The 24,724-nt window shown below is 39.9% G+C and overlaps 1 long non-coding RNA gene across 1 annotated transcript; it reads right to left on the reverse strand.

Moving 5' to 3' along the window:
• Positions 1–1,878: 1,878 nt before the first annotated feature.
• Positions 1,879–5,008, reverse strand: LOC132087052 (uncharacterized). The gene is made up of 3 exons (XR_009420457.1): positions 4,871–5,008; positions 4,241–4,289; positions 1,879–2,095 (listed from the first exon to the last, which is right to left on the reverse strand). It is a non-coding gene; the product is annotated as an uncharacterized LOC132087052 (long non-coding RNA).
• Between the last annotated feature and the right edge of the window lie 19,716 nt (positions 5,009–24,724).

Here is a 24,724-nt window from a genome sequence, read left to right on the forward strand (position 1 = left end):
GGGGCTCCCAGCATCAGAGGGAGCATAAAATAAATTGCTATCCCTTTTGTGGGATGTTAATAACATGGTTAACTTTCCTGATAGCACTTTTGCCTTTCTTTCTAGGATCAAGAAACAATCAGCAGCTCCAGATACCAAACAGAAACTATCTGATCTGGTCTGCACAGATACACAGGATTTCCTACTTACTGCTATTAGCATTATTTTGACAGAAATCACAAACCATTTTCTGGGACGCCCTCTATACTTACTGCTCCTGCCCAGCAAAAGGCCTGGCTGCGTGGCCATGGCCACAGAAAATACTCTGATGACACAGGTATTGTGCAGGACACCCAAGAGGCAGCACTGAGTGACCAGAAGTCACCAAACTCTGCAATCTGGCCAGGAGGGAAGGGGAAGAAGTGAGTCCTGCTGTGCCCAGGGAAGGTCCTGGGGCCCAGGTGCAGCTGGCCATCAGCTGGGTATGGCATGACCAGGCAAAAGAAAAGCAATTCTTGCCTGCATGTTTGGGACAGCACAGACAGATGCTGCTCACAAGGCATGCAGAGAAGGGCATACCCTTAAGCTTCAAAGAGGTTTCTGCTTTTAAGAGTGTTTACTGGTAATGTGCAGGACATTTTTTGCCTCTTTCCAAGTGACCCAGGAGTACTTGTGAGGTCTCTCTCTGCTTTGTCTTAATCATTTGGGCAATGTAGATAATGAGAATTGCTTCACAAATCATTTTGCATCTGTAAAGTGCTTTGAGATAATGAGATGAAAGACACAGGGAGCCTCATCTTGCAAAGAGGAGATCTGTCAGGATCTCCCAGAACAGAGCCCAGTTAATATTCAAGTAAGTGAGATATTGCTATTGAACATTTCAGGTGATTACAGCTTTCTCACAGTGGCTGCAAGCAATTATTGGAAACATTTTCCCAGATTTTCCCTCCCTGCAGGCTTTGGTATTCAGCCAGATCAGTTTTGCTTGTCTCTCTTGCCTTAGTGAAACTATCATAGATGTTGGCTTACTGATACCCAGGCACAAAAATAGCTAATTACTGCCATCCCACCGGAGGGGAATGCTCCAAGGCACCTGGGCATTTAAACCCCAAAATACAATGATCTCTAAGGCTTTATTTTGCAAATATACACATTTACATAAATATCTGCCTCTGGGAGATAATTCACAGCCTTCATCCAGGTTTCTCTTACTGGGCATAGGACAGAGAATGGCAACTTAAGGTGGAGTTAACTCAGACAGCACATTGAGAGGAGACATCCTATGCCAAGCAGTAGGAGATGTAGCTGGTGAGACAGGCCAGCTGCAGTCCTGTCCACCTCCTACCATTTATGCATCTAACCCCCAATCTGAGCACAGGTTGGGGTGTTTGTGTCCACTGAGCTGAATACGATGGGATTCATCCTTCTCTTCAATGTCACTGGCAAAAAGCAATGAAAATTTTATTTTTCTTCTTTTCTAATTAGAGGGTTGGATTATGGTTATTGAATTGCAGTTAGTCACTTCAGAGTTTCAGTTTTTTGGGGTTTTTTTTTGGTTTTTTGGTTTTTTTTTTTTTGGGGGGGGGGGTTTCATTCTTGGTCTCTCTACTCTCCTAAGAGCCTGTTGCAAATGCTATGACTTGTGTATGTGTCTAAGTTACCAGTTGTGTGTAGCAGAGTGGAAGAGACGCTCAGAGGTTTTATTCAAATTCATGCTGAAAGCTGAGTGCAGCTTGCCCATCCAGGGAGCAAATTATTGCCCTGATTATCAGGGAGGGAAGGAAATAAATATGCACAGCAGAAAAACCTTGCACACACCCTACTGTCAGGGTGGTCCCAGTGTATTTCATACAGTTTTTGGATGTGAGGTAAACATCTGGAGGCTGGACAGTTGTATCTCTGTATCTTTTATGAAATGTTTTACAAACAGAGTGAGATGCATCCTTGCTTTTGGTCTCACTAATGATAGAGCCATTCTCAGAGTGAGTGCTGTGAAAATAACTTCATAACATCTAACATAATCATAAGCAATATAATTTCCCAAATGCTACCAAAATTGAAACTGGAACAAATTTCAGCCATCTAAGCATCTGACCGCTTTCTTTCTCTAAATGGCCTGTCCAGGGGAAAAAAAAGAACAGAAGCTGGTAAGCCTTTCTGAAGCTAGAAGGAACGAATTACACAGCAGTAATTATTAACAAAGCTTTGTAAAAGAATTTTATTTATTTTATGTACAAGAATTGTACATAAATAAAATATATTTATTTCAAAGTCATGCTTATCTTATTTATTATCTTATTGTCAGCATTGGCCTGGAGAATAATATTTTAAACCATCAGTGAAGTTTCTAGAGGTGTCCGTCATGAACTCTATTTTTAAGACCTATGAGAGCAATAGACACAAAGGTTCCCATCCATGATAAAAGCTTGGGACTGGAGTTTATTGTGCCATAAATATGTATATAAATATTAAGGCTGCTATGCAGAAAGCATGGAGTTGTGTGGGCACCATGCTCAGATAATTTCCTCTCCTTTGTACTTTTCCTCCTGAAGAGGTCACCAGCTTTGTGATCTACTCTGGCATAACAACTCATCATGTGTCTGTGTCCCTCTTGGTCATCTTTTGTCATTAGAACTTATATTCCTACCACAGATAAGTACAGGAATTACTCTATTAAAATCATTGTGACTTCCAATTAGTCCAGAGAAGATGCTAGAAAAAACACAGATCACTTCTGTTTACATGCTGGCCCCTCTGTGTCAGTTTATCAGTAGATGACAGCTTTCAGTTTTGCCATTATTATACACAGATTATTTTTTATGTCAGAGAGATAAAGAGAATTACTAATTTCATTTTTTAAAACACAAAAATTCTGCCAGGGATTTCAGAAATTAGAGGCTGAGTTTGCTCTTAACACAGATTACTATTCAGGATGGCTTTGTTTATGTGTCATTGGAATCAATCTCACAGGTTCTGACTGAAAAATCATTGTTTTTCTAGAAAAAATGCTTTTAAAAATGTATGCTCTTTAGTATTGTGTAAGCTGGGATTGCCTTATGAAGTCTCCCAGGTAACCCTGTAGTGATGAAGAATAAGAACTTTCGAATGTTTCTTAAAAGTGTATTTGTTTGGACAAACAGTAATTTTAATGAAATACTAAGGGCTACCAGTAACCCTGTTTTATGGATATTTTTTATCTTTGTTCTAGACTATTATAATATTATATATTAATATTTTAGTAAACGTATTTATGTTTGCTTGTGCTTGGTGTTTAAGAAAACACAAGTTTTAATGCATTTTAATTGTAGAGAATAATTTTGGTTTTCTTTGGTCAGACCAGTTCAACAGCTATCATGTTGCCACTTAATCAGAATTTTAATATCTACCTTTTGATAATAATCCTTTCACCTCTTTCATCTCACATTCTTCCCTTCTTGTCTTGTTTGTATGTTTCCTTATCTGAATATTGTCTACAACATTGTAATAGCGTCTTCCTAATCACATGCTTGCATTATTTTGCATGATAATGTCCTTAATTTTTTTAATTTTGCTTTTTCTTTCCTTACAAATATTATTATGCTTGAAAATATTATTTTAGTTTTGAGACTGGTCCATCTCATTATGATACTTAACCTTCCTTCCAAAGAAAAAAAGGAAAGAAACAAAGTTGAGGACAGAAATAAAGATGTCTGAGTGCTGCTGCTACAAGCTTGATCTCCCACATTCAGTCTGAGCCTTCTTCCTCCCTTCACCTGTCTTTGGAGTACAAACACACTCCTTTATGCAAATATATTAAAGTAACAACAGTCTGAACAGCCTTTCAGAGAGATTTCTAGCATTTTCATCTACCATGAACTACACACCCTTTTTCTGTTAAGTAGTCTCTGTTTTCTATGCTGTTGGTATTTATTTAGAGAGGCATCTCATTTCTCTACAAAAGCAATGAAAGCCCAGAAAAACTTCACAATCCTTGCTGTCAACAGTCCCTCCATGAGCTCAGATTTAATTGCTTACCTGTTAAATGTTTTTTAATAGCAAAACCAAGGTATATTAATGTCATAGAAAAAAAAAGTCCATGAATACACTGTGTATTTATGTTATGGATTTTTAAAAGCTAGTTCTAAGTACCTGTTAAAAGAAAATTAAAAATCTCTTATCTTTTAAAGGAAACCTGAATTCCTCAGTCACAAGTCTGTTATTAATTGCACTTTGTATTTCCAAAATTCTTGCTGAAACCAAGAATCCAAATGCTGCCACTTACCATTGTGATGAACAATTCCTCTGTCATTCTTGGCTGTAGTGTACATCACCTGAAAGAACACATGGAGATGCAATTGAACTGAAAGTCTCAGAAAACTGCAAGAAGAGAAGATTGTTTTCAGGGCCTGAACAAGCTGATGAAAATGAATCTACACAGGAATCACTAAACAAAGGCAATTGAAATGCCTCATGATTTATGCACGAAAATGGTGGAAACTGAAGATGAATCTTTTGCTAGCTTTGCAAATCCTACGGAATTGCTGGCTGATGAAAACAATTTATGTAAAGTACCACCTGGCCTTCCATTTCCTTCAAATACTTTGTATTTGACAAATAATTGCACATTTTTCATCAGCAACATTTCTTTCAGTACTTACACAACAGCAGAAGCATTTGAAGGAGAATCAGCTTTATAATAATCCCTGAACAAAAGAAACCAAAAACTTCCATGTCCCCCAAAACAAACAAAACCCTCTAAAATTCCTCCCAACCTTTTCCTCATAGAGCATTGCTCCTTCCACAGCTTACAGGCTCAGGACCAGCCCCCCTGGGCAGTGCAGGATTTGGTGTCGGGGTCAGGGTGAGGATGTTGCTACCCAAACCTTGTTATCATATTTCTAGAGTCCCATACCTTCTGCATGGTTTTCTCACACACAGCTCTTCACAGCAATGTTGTTCCTGCTTCTTTGTCAGGGCTCCTCCAAGGCTCTCCCTGACCAGCCGGCCTGTCGGTTTCTCGGCTGTTTAGGTGACCTGGAAAGGCCCGGGGTGGCCTTGGACAGCCCGCGCTTCAAAGGACGAGAAGAGACTTCAGATCTTTTCTCGGTCTCGGTGTTTATTAATTGTTTATCTAAAAGATTTTCTTTCGGCCCAACAGAGGTCTGCACAGCATGTCAGCCATGGGCACACTGAGAGCCCCCGGGGCAGTCACCTATCTTTATACTCGAAGTTACATACACAATATTTATTATTTTTCCCCAATACCTTTTACCCTTATTAACCAGTGCACTTTTAGTAATAACCAATCCCAAAGTGCCAACATCACCACAGAAGATGGAGGCCAAGAAGAAGAACAGGACACGCCCCAATTCCTCCATCTTACTTCTTTAGACCCCCCTGTACAGAAATCCTAAACCCTGTGTCTTACACTCTAATTAACTTATCCCTTCACCATTCACCCAGTGAAATCCTCCCATCCTCATACAGGTGTCATCTCCCGTGTAGGATCAAAGTCCAGCCACCAGACACTTCTGGCAACATTCCAGGACTCCCGAGCCCCCCAAGGGTGGTCTCGGTCCCTCTGCACTTCAGTCCTGAGGTGCTGAGATCCCACACCGGCCCACCTCCATTTTACCCCAGTTATCTTCATTAGCCACAGCTGCCACCCAATTAAGGACATCACAGCTGCAGCCCATCTAGAACAACTGGGACCTACCAGGGCAAGGCCGCTTATACAATACATACTAAGATTCAATGGCCACCTATATGTCCCCCTTCTCTTTTAACAGTTATACAATTACAATACATATAACCCACCATGACTCAAAGGCCATGTTCCTTCACAGCTCTTGGCTGTCTTAACCTCTACAGCTCTCAGGCTGCCACAGCTCTCGGCTGTCTATCTTCTACAGCTCTTCAGGCTGCATATTTCTATCACACCAGGGTCACCACTGTTGTTATCATACTTCTAGAGTCCCATACCTTCTGGGTGGTTTTCTCACACACAGCTCTTCACAGCAGTGTTGTTCCTGCTTCTTTGTCAGGGCTCCCCCAAAGCTCTCCCTGAGCAGCCAACCCACCCCCTTTTATCCCAGTTATCTTCATTAGCCACAGCTGCCACCCAGTTGAGGACATCACAGCTGCAGCCCATTTAGAGCAACTAGGATCGGGGCAAGGCCACTTATACAATACATAGATTTTACTGAGACTCATAGGCCACTTATACAATACATATATTTTACTATGGCTCAAAGGCCACCTATACAATGCATACTAAGATTCAATGGCCACCTATAGACACAGCTGGCATGGAAACCTCCCTCTAACTACAGCTACCAGCTGGCTTTACATCTAAAACCTGCTGTTCTGGAATTCAGCTACTCAACAAAAGATAGTGGCCTGGGGTGAGCTTCTATTCTGTCTTATTTATAGCTTCTTGACTAATCTTTTTATCACAGAAGAGAAATGCACATTCAGGAGCATAAACATGTGTAACTCCTGCAACCTGCTTCCCTCCAGGATCTGCAGGGAAGAGGTTTGATGTTCAAGGACTTTATGATGAACACCTTCAGCCTTTCAGAAATCTGAAAAATCTTCCTAACTGCAGTTTTGGAGTCATATTTATCACACAATTTAATCTCAGTCTTTCACTAAGTTAAGCACAATTTCTTTGTCTGGCAGCAGAATATCACCTTTATTACAGGGTAGTGACAACAATCCTATTAGTAGGGAATCAGTCAAAACCTGACACAGGCTGTAGTAAATAATATGACCTTGCCAGAAGATAAGTCAAGCAATGATATATATTTGCTAAAAATTCATTGCAACATCTTTGATAAACCCTTCAAAGTTCAAACAGTGCTTTTTTTTTTCCACTGACAGAGATTTGAAGGTGTTTAAAGGATATTGTGTTTGAATTTGTCTTTGATAGCATTAACTAGGCTCTGAATTATATCAGTTTTATCTTCCAACCTAATCTGAATTATTTCTACAGTCATATAGTGGACTTGGTTTCATTATGTTTTCCATGACTCACCTACTTTAGGGGCATTAAACCATAGTGAAAAAAAGCAGGACTTTATTGTGACAAGGAGATAGACAAGTTGAGTTTTCTATATCTCTCTTTATTTAAGACCTTGGAAAAAACAAAACAGGATTTAAGATTTAGGAAGATCTACCTCAACTGTATGCACATGAATACGGAGGTACCCAAAGGACAAAATGATGGTGGAAGCTCTCACACTCTTCTTGGAAATCAAGAATGGATGTGTCTCTGAAGTGCTATACAGAAAGGAAGAACTGGTCAAGGATGTGAAGGTCAGGGGCAGCCTTGGTTTCCATGACCATGAGATGGTGAAGATCAGGATCCTGAGTGGAGTATCCTGCAAAAAGCAGGGCTGCTGTCTTCAAAAGAAAAATCCAAGGGTGAAATGATTTACCAAGAGTCTGCATCCTTGGGGATATTCAAAACCTAACTGGACACAACCCTGAGCAACCTGCCTTAGCTGCTACTGTTTTGAACAAAGGGGATTTACTCTATGACCTCAGTGGTTCCTTTCAGCGTCAGCTACCCATCAGATTCCCTGGTATTTTACACTCACAGAGACTATTATAGTCAACAGCTCTCTACAAAAGCTGGAGTTTGATGGAAAACATCTCACCTACTTATGGAAAGATGGAGATAAAAGTTATGTAGATCAATTAAAAGATCTTTGTGTTTTGGTGTATTTTGATATATGTCACAAAGAACCTCACAATATTACCCACCAGAGATTTCTTGATTATCCACAGCATTTATCCAAACTATTCCTAAAAAATAAACTACTGTGCTTTTTGATTGGAAAACACAGACTTAAATCCTCAAATGAACTATCTAAGATTAAAAGCAAAAAAGTTAGGTATAATAAAAAACAAATGTCATATAATGACAGTATAGGTAATAATTTCTATTACTAAAATATGTGTAATCATCTTAAGGACAGCATTTCCGTCTTTCAGGTGTTTTTACTTCAAAGTAAGAAGTTATTCCAGCTTTCTGATAGACCTTTTTTGTGAGGCATGACTAATATCTGTTTTTACAACCACTTTAAACACATAAGGCAAACAACCTTCCTGTTTAATAGGTAAAATTACTTAATGCAACTGGGCTATAAAGGGAATCCTTGTTACTGTGCAATTCCTGATTTTTCTGTAGGGATAATAGAAAATGTTAATGTAAACATCCCATGACTGGAAACTAATCTCATCTATGCAATTCCAGAACATTAGGCAGCTTAGAGCACATTGAACACAGACCTATTTGCACAAATGGGATTTCAGCACTGTGTTACTTCTTTTTTTTATTATTTTGACTGCCTGACAAAAATTCCCTGGCTCTGCATCCATGGCCGCAAAACCCTCTCCCTACAAGACACAGATTGTGCAGGACACCCAAGAGCCAAGACTGACTAACTGGGAAAGCACCAAGCTTCAATTTGGCCTGGAGGAAAGTGGGTCCAGCCATGCTTGGAGGAAAGGGCCTGGGAAGTGGGAAAGGCTAAAGGTCTTTTCTGGCAGTCTAGGAACAGCAGGGTGCACAGAAAACCAAAACTAGTAGAGATTTTATACAGATTTTATACAGACTTCGCTGAATGATGGAACAGAAAAATCAACCTTTGCCTTGGAAATTGTTTTATCAGTGTGGAGAAATCACCTGAATAGTGAAAGTGGCTATAATTTCACTTGAAAATTGTTCTGCAAAGACTACAGAAGTTTGGAAGAGTCAGAGGCTATAAAGCTTTGGCCTGATTTTATGAGAATTGTGATAGTATTATATAACTCAGAATTTCCATTCATAAATGTTATACTGATGATTTTTTTGAAAAAAAAATGTTATGGATTTAAACGGCTTAAATAGTTATGATCTCACTTGCCAGGGGAATTGCTAAGTGCTTTTTGTCTTTGTTAGCTTTCAAATAATTTATTCTTACTATTTCATTGTTCGTTTAAAAATAATTTACAGTTCAAATCATTCATTGTCCCCCAAAGCACTCAACCACCTGCTCATCTTTCAGTACCTACTCCTGTCTTATTGAAACTGGTTTTATACTTTCTCTTATTTAGTTCCCCAAAGGCACAAAAACAGTGGTGGAAGTCCAGAGTTTTCATGGCTCATATCACCAGCTAAACATCATTTATTTAAAGTGATTGAAATTTAGCTATTTAATAATAGAAAAGAAACACGGAGGAAGCACACAAGGAGGCACTTAGGACTTCCTCAACATATATGGGTTTGCTCCTTAGAATGTTAATTGTGTTAGAGGAATACAAATTTTTTCTTAAGGGAGACATTTTGTCTTCCCCAAAGATATTAGTATTCATAAAAATAATCTTTCCCTTTTTTTCCTTTTTTGATGAGAGACTTATGGACTTCAAAGATTAATTTAAGAAATAAAAAAAATCTTTTCCATATGAAATCAGCTTTTTTTGTGCTTGTCTTCCTTGAACCTAGTGGAAAATCTGCCTGCAATTGCAATGGCACAAGTAGATTAGCTGGGACACATTTATGAGTATGTGCTTTTGGAGACAATTTAAATTAAATAATGCATATAATATAAGCTGCTGCTAAACTGGTGAATTTCCAGTGGGGGCTTTAGTCTTGTGCTAATTAGAATAATTAGCTCATCAATCTTTTTTTCAGAAGCAGAAAATGTTCTCTTGTGGCATTGTAAAGGCTTATGTTGGCTATGCTGGCTCCTCCACAGTCAGAGAGAAGTTTCCTAAAAACTCCAAACCCCATGTTTGGGAGCATGACCATCTCCACTGAGCATAAGGGGAGCCTGAGAATCTGGGCAGCTATCCTTGATTTATCCTTAAAACCAGAGAGTGAATATTCCTGATGCCACCTCACTGCTCCTTCAGATCCCTGAATTATCTCTGGTTTTGTCTTTTCGTCTCCATCACCTGTGGTTCATTCCCAAACTAGGCATAAAGAAAGAGATTTTCAGTTTCCTACTTTCCAAAGGCTTCCCCCAATAATGTAAACCAGCCCACACAGAGAAAATTAAATTAAGATGGGAAAGGAATTTTGAATGATTTCTGAGTGATTAAATAAGGCACTAAATACACTTTTTCAATATTTTTCACATACGTAGAAAGTAATTGGAACTGAAGAATTTATAAAACCCCTTAAAAATTTCTAGAGAATAATAAAGTGCTTTCCCTGCTATTTTATTGCTTATAGTTTAAGCAGTGCAAACTCAGCCTTCTGCCTTACAAAAAACAAAAAAAATCTGAAATATTAATTACTCCCCAAAAATGGAGAATTGTAAAATGCTGAATCTGGCATAAAAAAGAAACTAATTTATCATTTAACTTAATTTTACAAACCTTCTAGTAAAAATAAAAAAAAAAAAGATTGATTTTTAAATAAAATTTCTGTTTGATACTAGAATGTGAAATAATCTAGTTTTGAAAATTTCCAGTGTATCACATGTACAACATCAAGGCTTTTTTCTAAACATTGCCAGTAAAAGGACTTATCAAAACTGCAGCATTTTCACTATCTATTTTCACTCTTCATTTAAATTTTAACAAAAAGCCTATTTCAATAAAGAAATTAATTCTTCCAGATTTGCGAAGTTTCTACAAGTAGTTTCATATTTTATTTTCATTTCCTTGCTAGTAAAGAGGTGGCAAAAATAGGCCAAGTATTACTATTTGCATACTCTTTTCTATATTTAATTCTGGTGACACTCAATGAAAGCTTGAGAAATCAGAAACTTTCTGAGTAATGTTTGCTGGGAGGTGTCACTGCTGGGAGGTGTAAGAGAAAATTCCCCAGCAGTTCCAGGTGCATTTGCAATCTGCAAAGAAATCTCATGTTCATTTTTTTTCCAGTGTTGATGTTTAGAGTAAAATGAGTTGAAAGTAACATGACTGTGTGTCGTTGTTGAACTGATGATCAAAATGGACCAGACTGGGGGTCCTTGAACAGGATTTGTTCCATGGTGTCATTAGGCTAAGCATCAGCAATGTGTTTCTCTCAAAGTATTTTGTCCCCTTTCCAGTGGGCATGTTGTCCTTCTGACAGACTTTCTGGAGCAAGACATTTCACAAAATCCATGCTCCTGTGATTGGCAGAAAGTTCTTCTCATAATTGATTCTTTTAATTTCTTTTTTTAATTATGATTATAGGGCAGTTCAATAATGCATGTTACCTAATGTCATCTTGTGACACTAAAAAATGTAAAATCTATTTCTGTAACCTTTGCTGACAGCAACCAAGCAATGAAACAGGTAATAGAAAGATCCAGGCAGACAAAGCCACTTTCTGGAAACACCTGTACTGTCATGGCAGCCTCAAAAGCCAGAACTGTGCTGAATATTCTACTGGTTCTGTGCCATAACTTGCAGTTTTCTTATAACCTTTTCTGCTAAAAAGCCAAAAAGTCTTGCATTTTCTTTTTAACAGCCTTTTTATGAACAGCAGTTTGGGAAAAGTTAAGATTTTCAACATGCAGAAGGTGTTTTCATGTACAGAACTGTGTGCTTGTGATTTCTGATCCACAGTGATAATATATTTCTATTTCCAGGTAAAGGCTCTCTTCCTATGTTGCAATTACTGTCTTACCATACTATTAAAGACAGTGAGATTTACAAGGACATAATTTTTGGTCCAGACAACTTAAAATTTTCACGTGTAAAAAAAACCCAGAATACCAATTTAGCAAATATAACTACTTCTGACTTGCCTTCCTTGTGTTTTACTTGCCCCAGAAGCAGAGTTTCACCCTCTTTGAAATTCCCCATCACTCCCTCAGCCACTCAGAGGAACAAAAAGGTGTTATATTTAAGGGCATCAAAGACCAGAAATACTCCACAACTGCATAGACTTGCAGGGTTTAAGATCACAACATAAACCCTTTACCAATGGCAAAAGTGTGTAAAACAAATCCAAACTTTATTAAAATAATTTCCCTTAAATATGTTAGCAACTGATAGCATTACTTATGTTTTAATGTGAAAAACATGCATCAAAACAAATAATATAGTCAGTCAGGGGAAATTCCCTGTAAAAATGGCATAACAGCTGAGTAATTTCCTCACAGCATGGGCCTAGCAGTACACAGCTAGAGATAATACAAGGGAACCAAATTACAAGGTGGAGGTTCAGCCTTCAAGATTTTGAAAATCCAGAATTAGAAAAGGCTTTGCAGCTTTTTCTCGTTGTATCAGGCAGATTCTCTTTGAGCCACAGGCTGATGATGTTCCTCTTCCTCACCCCCCAGGCTCAACCATCCCTTTCACCAAACTCCAGCACATCCCCTGGGTGCAGGGTCCTTTCTCACCTCCAGCCTCACCTGACCTGCACATCTTTGGTGGGCACTCACACTCTGCAGCTCTGGCCTTCCATGAGAAGGAGGAAAGGCACATTTGGGAGAGGCAGGTAAGAACAAAAGCCTCCAGAATGGATCCAGGGGCTGCTCAGAGCTGCAGCTTTGCACCAGGTACTGATCCTGAGCAGGATGTTTGTGGGCATGGGCTCCTGCAGCTGAGCAGGTGTGGCCACACCTTAGTGCAGATGCTGGTGGACACCTCTGCAGAAGGAACCTCTGTGTCCTCATGGCAGCTCTGCAGCCAGGGAAGGGGCACAAAAGGCTGTGGCTAAGGACAAACCCATCTCTGTTGGAACAGGACACTTCTTTAAGGACTATAAAATGGAGAAAGTCAACAACTGGCTTCAGACTGATTAATCTGACAAGCTTCTAATCCCTGCCAAAAGGGAGAGTGGTTACAGAGATTCTCAACTAAAAGACTTTGCATCATATATCAGCTTTAACCGGAATCTTGGCTATAAATAGATTTCCCTGCAACTTTTTAACTTCACAGCCACAAAGCTGAGCCCAGTGCCTCTAAAATGCCAGCCAGAGCCCTGCCACTTGGAGCAGTTGTGGGAAACTGGAAAGAAAACTGTACAGAGGAGAGCTCCTGGTAGTGCTAATGGAATGCTGCTGCACCTTCCAGGTGGAGGACACATTTCTTGTGCCAGAAAAACGATGTTCCTCTGAACACAAACAATTCCCTTCTTCCCTGTAAACCACTGCCAGGCTTAACAACCAGACCGTGCAAAACTACTGCTGCTACAGATGAGGAAGGCAGAGAGGGACAAGAAAAGGCTCTCAGGAGGGAGGGCTCACCAGCAGTTTGGCCACCAGAGGACAGGAACGCGGGAAGCAGATGACAGTCACGCTCGCCATCTAATGGCCAGCAGTCAGAAAATAGAGATGAGAGAGAGATGATACAGGAAATGAAGAGGGAAGGGACTCCTTTAAGAGTGCAAGTTTGGGGCTGAGCCCTGCTGACTGCTTCTATTTCTAATCAGAAATTTCATTTGTGGGATTCGCATCAGGGAATGGCAAAATATGTTTAGAGCTGACATTGAACTTTGTTGAGCCCTGCAAATAGCGTGGACAGCCAAGTTGTGCTTATCATATTACATGTTCTTTACTGCAGGAAATGTTGCAGAATATCCATATACTTTCGGCTATTCTTTAGAGAGTAAGAAGTAGACAGGGGGAAAAAGACCTGTTCCCATTTATCCATTTATAAGGATGCTGCAGACAACACACGTCCTTGGTTAAAAAGTATTAACAGCTCACCAGAATCTGTGTTTCTGTCCCGAGGCCTTTCCAGAGTGCCACAAGATAGAATAAGAGTTTTCACCAGCAGAGTGCGATGTTTCCCTAAAAATATGGCAGCATGACTTCTCAACATCGTAAAAGGCAATCCCACTCTGTGCAAAAGCCGTGTTTTACTAAAGACAACTTGAAAAAACCAGTTGCATTTTCTGAAAGAAGGTGCCCTTAATAATTATCATGATAATCAGGGAAATTATGCTGCAAGGTTCAAATATGCACAGATGTAACAATCTAATTACAGTGACACTTTCTGGCAGCAAGTCTATGTTTAATGAAGTGCGTAAGTATTACATTTAGCATGTGAATAGACAGTGAGACTAACCATGTGCTTAAAGTCAAGCAAATTACTGAGTTCTTTTGTAGATCACATCATACTTAATATGCAAATTACTGCCAGGTTGACTTCCCTTTTTTAAAAAAATAGATTTTTTTTTTTTTTTAATTCTAACTATTTTGAAACATGCACCGACTTCCCTGGAGGAGTTTGTTTTCCTTTGTTTATCCAGAGCATCATCATATTGACACTCTAGTTTTCCCAGAAAAATTGTGTCAAGACTAATCCCTTTTCTTTTTTAAAGAAACGTTAGAGGAAGGAAAATAGCTAAAGATTTTCTATTGAAAATAAATATTACCCATTAATTACAATGTCTGTCCAACAAACATAGTATATAGTTCAAATATGCAGCCAAACCCTCTGGAGCAATCCTTCAGGCAAATGAACTGAGTAAACACAGTCAAGGAAATGGAAGAAAACCACAGTCATCCTCAGCTACAGCAATGCATTCCACATCCACTTAACCTGACATGCTGTAAGTTAGAATACTGCTTGGACCAAATGTCTACTTTTGCACCTTGCTAAAGCACATACAAGCACCCCACTTAAGATGTTAAGACATGAATAATATCAGCTGCACTCACCAAAAGATCAGTCATCTTATTTGTGGAAGCCCTTTACCCATTTCAGAGCAGGACTGCATTTCACCCTGGTGTGTATTGAGTGGGGGGTGCACTTCCCTTCATTTCAGTGAGTAATTTTGGCTCAGCTTATAGTCAACAATGAGAAACAGATACTTCCCACTGAGGATTTATCTGAGTATTACCTTAGTCTTAGGGTCTTTGGCCCTTGGAGGTGTACATTTGCCCCTGTGGCTGCACAGAGGGAGCCTGGAGTGACTAACTTTGGATGACTAACTATTTAAACAGCTGGCTTAAAGAACATAAACCTCAATCATATCTTTAAGGGCACTTCTCCCCGCTTCCCCAATCCCCTCCAGGAACTACGTGACTTAGTATGCATGAATTCCTAAAAGGGGAAAGGGACAGGCAAGGAGGGAGGCCAAGGAGAGAGGAGAAAAAAAGAAAACAAATGTTCTTTTGCACTCTCTACTTCCCTTTCAGTTTCTTTCTCAAAACGGATGTGGGGAGCCATTAAATGTCAGCTCAGCCAGCGTGGCTCAAAGCTCAGTGTGACAAGGTCATGCAGAGGTGGCAAATGAATGTACAATGAATTCAGCAGAGTACTGCTGGCTGCTGCAATTCTGAAGGGGTCATGCAAGCAAGAAAATAAAGAGAAGCAAGAATTTTTGCATAGAAATGGAAAAAGAAATAAAAATAGATATGCTTTTTATGTCATACCTTGGTATTTTTTAATTTGTCATTATTTTTAAGCATCACTGTACTTTCAAATCTGATCTATTATTATTGTTAGAAAACTAAGCAAGCAAGAACAGTTGTGCTGGAAACTATAGAAACAGTGACAGACATGCTAGAAATTTTTCTGTGGGCAGAGGAAGAATCTGGCAGGTATGCAAAGAAAAAGAAAACTGAACAGTTAGCAATGTGTGAGAAGGCTTGGAGAAGTACAGGAATCAAGCAAAGAGTGGCATCCATGAGAAAAGATAAGCTGTGCTTTGTTTTATTTTGCACTAAAACACACAAGTATATGCACATGAATGTACACATAGACATTTATAAAACTGCATGGTATGATAATGGTATATTATATTGAAACTTTTGGCTTTTCATGACTTTGTGACCTCTATAGTAAACTAGGATTCACTTTTTTTTCCTCATGGAACTGCAAGATATAAAGAAATTCCTTTCAATAGAAGTAGATATCCATTGATCCTGCAATATTTATACAAAACGTTAAAGAACAAAACAACATGCTTTAAAAAAAAATTAAGTTCTAAACTTCACGGCACCTTAAAAGCATCAGCCAATATTTAAACTGGTGTGAGTGGACTGTGTCAAAATGATGCACTCCATATCCTGCACTGGGAATCACTTTCCGTCTTCACAGGACAAAATTAAAGATTTAACTACTGTTTTCCAACCTATTAATCTAATTTTTTTCCTGCAACAGGATCTGCCTGGATAACACATGAGGCAGGTGTGCTAATTTTAGATGCAACTTCCCTCAGGATGTGGAGCCTTTCAAGGATCTCAGCAGCAGCAGGCTGTCTGCCTGAGAGAGCAATTTCCCCTTACAGCTGGATTGAAAAAAATACAGGAATATGCTTAGACATTTGCCTTCATATTCTATCAGGACATAGGGTTTAAGGATTTTGTAATGGAGCAGTTCATTTCCTCATTGTTTCAAACACTGCTGCCAACTACACAGGACAGAGTGCATTGTCCTATGAGAGGCAGTGAGAAAGCTTTAAAATATGGATTAGGGAATAAAACATGTAAACATCTGCCTTGATTAATTATTGGCATCTGTTTATAAGATGTCAGTTTCTGCTTGTTCCTTTAACCATATGAAAGTTATATGATAATTATATTATGAAGCAAACAGGTTTACATACTGGAGCATTTTGGGCCAAGACAGACACCACAGAAAGCTTTTCCTCAAAAAAAGAAGGATGGAACTTGGTTCAACCCTTGGACCTCAGCAGTGCAATGTCACTCCTGGTCTCAGTGATCCTTGCTCATGCTGCGATTTCAGTCTCCATCCAAACGGAGAGGAGAAGCCAATTTAACCCAGTCCTTTAACCCAATTCAGAAAGCTGCTTGTGCCTGAAATCATGGTCATTGCACCAACACTGACTTGTCCTATGTCTTCACTGAAGGTTTGGTGGTGTCAGGGTGATGGTGCAGTGGGACACAAGCACCTCGGTGCAGCTGCTGCTGTGAGTGGAGAGAGAAGTGACCAGGGGCTGTGGTCACAGAGCTGTGAGGGCTCACAGAGTGGGGGTGGGTCTGGCTGTGCACTGGGCTCAGATGTGCTGCCAACCAGCAGGAATCGTGGAGCCAAAGATTCACATTGCAAAAGACCTCTAGGATCATCCAGCCCAGCCATTAACCCAGTTCAGCCAAACCCATCAAAAAGTGTTCCTTAAGGGCTCTATCCACACATCCTTTCAATTCCTCCAGGAATGATGAGTCAAACACTTCCTGGGGAAGCCTGTTACAATGCTTGATTACCCATTTGGTGAGGAAGTTTTTCTTATTATCCAGTCTAAACCTCCCAAAGCACAATTTGTTATTTGTGACTTGGGAGAAGAAACCAACCCCCACCTGGCTGCTACCTCCTTTCAGGTGGTGGCAGAGAGTGATAAGGCACCTCCTCAGCTGCCTTCTTCTCCAGGCTAAACAAGCCCAGCTCCCTCAGCTGCTCTTCATAAGACCTGTGCTCCAAACCCTTCACCAGCTCCCTTGCTCTTCTCTGGACATGTTCTGGTATCTCAATGTCTTATAGTGAAGGGCCAAAAGACTTGATTAATTCCAGACCTTAGCAACCTGGACTCCACTTCTGTGTGTGCTGTGGGCTTACGCTTCATTGGACTATGAGATGAGATGTGACAGAAGTTGGGGTTTTTTGTAGTTATTGTTTGGTATGTTGTTTTGTTTTGTTTTGTTTTTGTAAAAAAGAAAATCTTTCAAAATGTAACATAGCATTGAAAGACTGCATGGAAAATCCTGTGGGGTAGCAGAGGTGTCTCTCCTGGCTCTCAGTGCTTAAAGTTCTGCTGTTCATCCACCTTTTTTCAGGCCAAAAGGAGAATCATCATTACAACTCTTTAAGAGCAGAATTATCAATATTTTGGAAGCCACTATCCCTCCAGAATGTGCAAAAGGCCAAGTATGAAACATAGAGAAGCATTTCGATCCAAGGTTTCTTTACATTAAGATACAATTTTTAGGTCTTTTTTTCACAAGAAATAGCTAACATCATTGTGACCAGTGTGGGAAGAGGATACTCAGGCACGGACCAGCATTAGCCCCATTGATTTCTTTGCGCAAATTGCAATCCTTTTCCCTCAGTAATATGGCATGGAGTGTGACCCAGGCTTACACCCTAAGATGAGGAGTCCTTAGTGAGCCCAATGATTTGCCTGGAAAATGCAGAAATAGGCAAGAGTCTTAAGATCCCCATAAAACCTATTTCTTGTGGGAATCTCCTCACTTAGTCAACAGATCCCAGGTTAAGTTATCAGATCTACTTAATGTTGACTTCAAAGAGAATAAAGTATACACAAATATCTCTGAGTGGTTCACTGGTTTCTGCTACAGGCCTAAAGGTCTCCCCTAATATTAGCTATCTAAAAGTAAAGTGCCTGTTGAGAGGTAGTCCTTCTACACTCTCCTACAGTCATTGGGATGGAGTGAGAGGAAACTGGAGAGTGACTCATTTCCTCAACCTCTGTCCTTGGATTGGCTGAATCATCTAAGACTGCCCTGGTTGTGGAAAGAGTCTGGGCTACAGCTCAGACAGACTTTAGGCAGGATGACTCGCATCCTCTGCGATGCTTGCAGCAGCAGCTGGGGGAATCAGGGAGTGCCCATTTTTTCTGTAAGTGAGAATAAGTTTTCCAAGTCACTTCCTTTTTTTTTTTTTTTTTGAAAAAGAATGTCTTCCAGGCTGCTAATAAAAGTCCCCCCCACAAAACAATTCTCACCTTGATAGAGGACTGATTGCTGATTCTTACTTTTAGTGGACACACTTTGTAGGCGTTTCCCATTCTGGCTGAATTTCCTCAGTTTGGTTACAAGAACAAGAGTGGTCTCATGGGCCCTAAGGGAGGCAGGATATTTTACACTTATTGCTTTCCCATTATCCAAAGAAAGAAATGGGATTGGCTTGATCCTTGTTGGCAGTTCTTTATCATGATGTTATCTTCCAGGTATTCAATCTTTTTTTCTGAGGCTTGAAGTTAGGCTGTTAAGTATATTAGGATGCTTTGGTTTTGTATCCCACCATTTAAAAATGAGTGCAGAATTTGACCTTTACAGCTTTTCAGAGATCTCTCTTGTCTCTTCCACATTCTTTGAAGAATCTACTAAGTCATTACTTTTATTTGCTCCATAAATATCTTGTCAAATTTCATTAGAATTATTTGGCTTGAATACATTTTTCTCAACCTCACTGCCTGACTCAATCTTCCCTTAGCTTGAATGCCACTCCTGTCTTCATCTGTCTGAACTAGTGTGATTAAGTCCTCAGAGAGTTCAATTTTTGGCAGTCAAAGGTGTAAGATATTTTCTCACTTTCCTTACAATTTCACAGGGAGGTTTAAGTTTTAGCCACTCATTTGCTCAGAAATTTTTATTTCTTGATTGTGGATACCTAGTATGCCTTACCCCATATTAAGGCAGATGGACATAACCAACTAGGTGAGGGAGTGGTGGGGAATAAGATCTTCTGAGGCAAATCCTAGGAGGTACAGCAATTGTCTGGGAAATGGGAGATCCTGTAATTTCAAGCCATGCCCCTTCTTCCCCCTTGTCCGATACCAAGTGGTTTCAAGCCATGCCCCCTTGCACTCATGCTTGTGCAATGTTTTCAGCCCATCGTGGTCTGAATGAGAGATGAGGTTCAAGATACTCTCCTAGTATGTCAAAATTTTAACCCCATAGGGTCTGACTAGCTCCATCTACCTGGAGGTTGCCCCATCTTGGATGCCAAAGAGCACTGGCACGTGCTGCACCTCTGCTCTGCAAAGGGCCAGGTGGCATCACAAGGGGATGACAGAGGGGTTTGGGGTCCCCCTGAGTACCCAAGGAAGGCACCACCTGTGGGAGATGCCTCTGAAACACAACTACAAGCAGACTGCGTCTTCCCCTGCAGCTTCCTGAGCTCCCCTTGTAGGCTTCAGGACAATATGGCAGCAACATTAAGGCTAATTTGGCTTAATTGCTCTTTCCCCTGCTCTCCAGGCTGTAACTGAAATGTTCAGTGAAGCATTGCCTATGTTCAGCATCTGGATTATGGCAGGCTGGATTTCATCCATCTGATGCTGATGATGCATTTGTAAAATCTCAGAGGAATACTGATATTATGCAACCACACAAGTACTTTAATACATCACTTGAAAAGCGGCAGATTTATATAAAGTATTTAAGAGATGGAAAGAAAAATTATCCCAAATACAGATTTATATATACAAAGTCATTTTACAATGTCCCTTGAAATCTTGCCCAAAAAAAAAAGCTTGGGTCAAAACTTTGTGTCAGAAAATAATTAATCAGTTCTCTGAGGTAGACTTGATCAGTCTCACTCTTTACTTCATTCTTTCTCCATTACCAAATCCCTCCCTTAATCTTTCATTCCTTTCCTTTGCCCATTAATTGAAAACAGTAGTTTTCTCTCCCTGAGACAGTTTTGACTAGAAGTATCAAAAGTAACTCTCTGATGTCCCCATCTCAGCTGATATTGCACACCCTCAGCCCTCCTTATAGTCTGGGGATAGTAGGGGGTGGCCACCACATTGACTGATTTTGGCACCAAACCACAGGACAAAGACAAATGCTAATGGCATACTAATTTAGATAATATCCATAGCATATCTTAGCTGGTGTAAAAGAAATAATGGACTCTTTTAAGGTTTTAAATTCAAGGTGAGTTACTATGGATGCTGGAGGCAGATGGGCAACTACTCAGTTTAATAAGCATATATGACTTTTTATGCTGGCTGACTTCCTGTGTTATCTTCCCTGAATCAAAAGGGACTTTGGATATTCGAAAGATTGAATGGCTGAAATAAAAAGAGCAGTCCCATATGTGACTTCTTTTTCTGTGTCTTGTTTCAACTATTAAAGGCAAAGGAAAATCAAGCTGCTGAGGTCAAAAAATAGCCCAAAGCTATCCTAATGACATAGTATATCTCATTTTGAGCAATCCATTCATAAGTGCATTAATATAACTCATGCACAGCTCCACTTGGCCTTACCTCAGCAACACACTATCCCCTGCAAACACCAACTCTCCGTTTCATGGTATTATTTATTTTCTCCCTAATTGTGTTTGTTTGCTAGGCATTACAATTAAAAGCATGATTGTAGAGCTGGTGAAAAGCAGATGCATATAAGGAAGGAGGACTGATTTGAATTGCAATAAAGACCACTTGCTGCCATTTTCCATCTCATTCAGAAGCTCTAGAAAGGGAAACAATACACAGGAGCCAATAAGCAATACAAAAGTAATCAATAAGTCTGAAAACCTCATCAAGCCATTAAATGAATGACTAATTTGCACTCATCTGGGACAACTGCCTAAGCATTCAGTAGCAATAATACTACTCTGGCTAGACAAGCAAGGTGGCACCACTGGTGTGACTGAACCATGGTCACCATGCTTTGCTCTTTCTCTGCCTAGAAAACAGAGAGGCAGTCTCAAAAGCCATGACAAATATGCATCTCAATGGAACCTGGTTACTCTCAAAAGCAGACAATAAAGAGCATTCTGATGAAGATTTAGCAAAGGTAATGAATGGCACATAGAGAATAACTGGAGATATCTGTTTATCACATGCCCTCATAGCAAAAGCAGATCTCCAGTGAGAGTGGAACACCATACATCTGCTGCTGGTAAAAAGATTTCTCATAATTGAGACAGACAACTGAGTACCATCTTGCTGCTATCAAAGAGTGGCATTCCTGTTTTTCTGATAACCTTGTATTACTCTGGAAGAGGAGATATAATTTTATATTCCTCATAGTAATGAATTTTAGGGGAAAAAAAAAGCATACAACCTAATTATTAGTATTCCCTTAGTGGTCAGAGCCTTCCTCATGGCAGGGTGTTGGACTTGCAAACAGAACAAAAATATGGGTCTGGACTCACTGCAGAACTGGAACAGTAGTTTTGCTCACCAGCAAGTGATAAATTAAGTTCTTGCTATGACTCTGCCCCAAGATCAGCAGGAGAGAATCTCATTAGACCACTGTAATTCATTACTCACTCAGCAATGAAATCAGCCCACATTTACAGAGTCCTAGTCCCTCACTTTTTTGAAGAATTTGAAGGAAATTTGAGATTTTTCAACTGCATAGCAAAGATGCTGATAACTGCATGTGAACAACAATTTTGTGCATGAACCCGCTGCAGGGCTGTGTTTCAATTCAGTACCATCTTTTAATGGGTGAAAATGTGTGCCTTAGTGGATGCTCCTGGGATCCAGATGAGAGAGCTGAGCAAACTGTGGGCTGTGCAGTGCATACTGCTACCCCCAGTGCTAAGGAGGTGTGGGATGTTCCACAATGATGAAGCTTTTCAGGAAATCCATTTTGGTTGAGGACTGAATTTTTTCCTCTTAAGTAATTTTGCCCATGTCAGTAACACATCCAAATAAGAAAGGTTCTCTATTGCCTTGCTGCTTTGCTTTCATTTTAGTGGTGTGTGAACTAGATGTGCAACATTAACCCTTACTGCCTGGGTAGGATATTTTCCAGCAAGGTAAAAAATGTTAATGCCAATGACCCTCAGGCTAAGAAATATAACTAAAACATTGAGCCAATATAGCATAATGTAATATATTGCATGTATACTGCATTATCATATTATATTAAAAAATATTCTGCTGCATTTTATGTTGTATATGTGTTACATATTCCATATTCTATGTTCTGTATTACAGTATATATATATATGTATGATATATTGTATTTTTTACTATACATATTACATATTATACATATATATATACATACACACACACACACACATATATATATATATATATATATATGCTGTAGGTACATATATATAAGGATTATCATCACCACAATCTCTGGCCACATTCTCACAGAAATGGTAGAAACAAACAGTTTTGAGGAGTCAGGGCTCTGGTGTGTGTTAGTCATGGTCTGATCAAACATTAAGGAATTCTGGAGTGATGTAGTTTCTAGATCTTTGATAAACTTAGGCAAGAGCAAAGCACTGGGGACTCAAAGTAGCTTATGTGCCTGCTTCAGGACACGTATGGATCTTCTCTGCTGAAGCTGACCTTCGGTGTCTAAAGCCTGTGTTTCTTGAATACTGATAATCAATCTGTGCAAACCCATTGCAATCTCCAGTAAAATTTGAAACCTACAGTTTATAAATATACAATTGCATTCCCTCCAAATAACCAACGTTAGGACTAAGCAGGGGCAAGGCTAACACTAACAGATGCAGTGTAAAGTTTATTGTGGGAAAATGATCCCTTAAGGAACTTGAGGGTGTGTCTAAATGAACAGGATTAACATCTATGCTGAGTGTGCATTGCTGAGAGAGAAATGAAGCTTTCCATCTAGTACACGTCTCCCTCCAGCTGCCCTGTTCAGGCATGGCTTGATTTTAGATCTGGATTCTTGGAATATTTTGGCTATTATGACAAGCATTGCAGACGTGTAACACTAAAAGCGTGTGTCGATACAAACCACAGCCCACTGGTGGCAGCAGTTCGTCAAGAGTGGACAAACGCTGCTGGAGCAGCAGAGGGTCTGCAGGCAAACACATCATTTGTGCATTTGTGGGCAGGGACAGCCAACTCTCACATCCAGCTCAGTCTGCAGGGACGCTCCTCTTTCTTAGCCCAGAATGTGTGTTTCATGCAGACCACTGCTGTGAAAGAAAACTTAAATTAAAAGTGAGGGAGACAATCGCCCAAACACCACGAGGCCATGACTTGAGACATGCTCCCTTTGGAACGTTTGCTACCATCCCCAATTTCACATCTGTTCTGTATAAGGCACAATGAGTAACCACAATGAGTAACTGTGATAAATAGAAGTTGAACCCTTATTAATATCAATAGCAAACCACCATGGACTCAAAAAAATGCAACCTACACATTTTCACTCTTTCTCCTTCTGTGTGATAGCTTGCATTCAGGTTCAAGGTAGCTGTACACCTTTCTGCATAAGTGAGCTCTGCCTGCAATTATTGCCTTATTTTGGCAATAATCCACTATGACAATATGTATTACTGTTACTGTTGTCGTTTTTCATGTGTGTAGTAACTTCCTACCAACCTTAAAACATGCCAGAGAATGCTTTTGTTTCTGTTAGACATAAACAAACTTGTGTATAAGACAATGAGCATGAGGTGAAACTTGAGATGCCACAGACCCTGTTATCACCAGAAGCTGTGAGTAAAGCTGCAGGTTCCTCTTCTTGCAAGGGAAAATGGACACTGCTCCATCTGTTCCCACCACTACTTTTTCTGCCATCAACCATGTTTGTGGGTGTATGCATCTAAGCCTGACACTTTAAAAACAAAAATCACAAGCTTTATCAGTTTTTAATCTCTAGTACTGGTCCATACCTTTCTGTGTGGAATAACCTGAACACTCCTATGGGCAAAGTGGTGCATTCCTGAGCCCCCCGCCAGTCGGTTTTAATGGCCTCAAGAGCAAAACTAGCCCAGGTGAGATTATTTGAAAAAGTGAGACAGTGATATAGCCTGAGAAAATTCTAATACCTACCAAGCACAGGGTCCTTTTCAACCCACACAACCTGCATGTGTGACTTTGCTACAACAGATGTCCCTGCCAGTCCACACCTCTGTTTACACTTAGACATTGTAATTCCCCTCCAATTTAAAAGAAAAATGTGAGAGAAAAAGAACCCACGAGTTTCAAGAACTTCGTGAGGGCCAAGGACACGTTTGTCAGGTGATAAGAGAGCTGTGAGATGAGAGATGCTGTGAGAGCTATAGAGCTATGCCTTTCAGCTTTAAGAAGGTTAATCTGCAAAACACACACACACACACACGTCTAGTCCATGATACTGGTGGAATACACCAGAGACAACTAAAATCCAGGATTATGGCAGTTACAAGAAGCACTTCTTCTCCCTTGCTTTTTATAAGCTGGCACTAT

The sequence above is a fragment of the Ammospiza nelsoni genome, chromosome 2 (genome assembly GCF_027579445.1).
Source record: "Ammospiza nelsoni isolate bAmmNel1 chromosome 2, bAmmNel1.pri, whole genome shotgun sequence".
Taxonomy (NCBI): Eukaryota; Metazoa; Chordata; class Aves; order Passeriformes; family Passerellidae; genus Ammospiza; species Ammospiza nelsoni.